This window comes from Nematolebias whitei, chromosome 20 (genome assembly GCF_014905685.2).
Source record: "Nematolebias whitei isolate Nwh7 chromosome 20, NemWhi1, whole genome shotgun sequence".
NCBI classification, from domain to species: domain Eukaryota; kingdom Metazoa; phylum Chordata; class Actinopteri; order Cyprinodontiformes; family Rivulidae; genus Nematolebias; species Nematolebias whitei.
Window position 1 is genome coordinate 4,844,197 of NC_056517.1, and position 1,118 is coordinate 4,845,314.

General features: G+C 37.6%; 1 pseudogene; it reads left to right on the forward strand.

The window, feature by feature from the left end:
- The window catches only part of LOC119426806, a 5,080-nt pseudogene that overhangs the window by 487 nt on the left and 3,475 nt on the right, over positions 1 to 1,118 (forward strand).

The following is a 1,118-nucleotide window of genomic DNA, read 5'->3' on the forward strand; positions in this document are numbered from 1 at the left end:
ATATCATGATCATCATTGATTTTATATGAGGCTGTAATAATCTCCTCTCAAGTACAATTTGTACAAATATATGCATGCATGTCCAAAAAGACAACTTGAGGTAAGTTTTATTAATGCTGGATAAGTTTTAAAGTTAGAATTAAATTCTGCTAACACAAAACATGTTTCTTTTTATTCCTAGTTTTAAAGTGGATATTAAAGTGATTAATTTAAGTGATTGTTTAAAGTCATTTTATATTTTTTTTAAACAAGGGGCAGATATAAGAATTGTTTTCTTCTTTCTGCACTCTTTTCATTCAATTTTTTCTTTTTTATGTTTTTTTTATTGTTTCTTTTAAATGAATGAATAAATTAATAAAATAAAATGTTAAATGGCTTTAAACACCTGCTAAGTTCATGGCATAAACCAACAGACATGTTCCTATTTTACATCACTTTATAATGTAGCTGTTTTTGTTTTTAATATAATTTTCAAATCATGTTTTTTATGATTGTCTACTGTTGCACTGATAAATATCTCCTGGAGGGTAAACTATATCTTGGCTGCAAGTATCAAACTGTGAAATCCTTCGTTTTCTACAACTGATAGTGGTTGGTCATTAATTATGAAGTTTAGCAACTTCTCTGTAAACATTTGAGCTCCGTGGTTTCAGCGATGTCTTCTTCTTGTTCAGTCCGAAGCAGGCAGTCTGATTTGGGGCAGCCACGCTCAGTCTGTCCCTCCTCAGAGACGGGCGGATTGGACACGGCTGGCCGGGGTCGAGTTGGCCGCCCCGGGTTGAGCAAAGAGCAGCGCCCCGCTGAAGCCACAAAGCTCGAATGTCCATCGTAAAACTAACTTTACCGCGGTTTAATGTGGCGCTATGGCTCTGCAGACAGTGCACGTTGCTGTCTTGTTTTGTGGTGTTTAGTGTAAAACACTTCCACACAGCCGACATGTTTAGATGAAAAGTTTGTTAGCTGTTAGCCACAGTGCTGCTAACTCAGTCCTCACGTTGTAGCTGCTGCAAACTATGAACTGGATTTCCTGAATGTGAGGCGGGTCTTATTACTCTGGGCTCATGAGACACGCCTCGGTTCAGGAAATCCATTCCATAGTTTGAAGCCAACTTGCATCA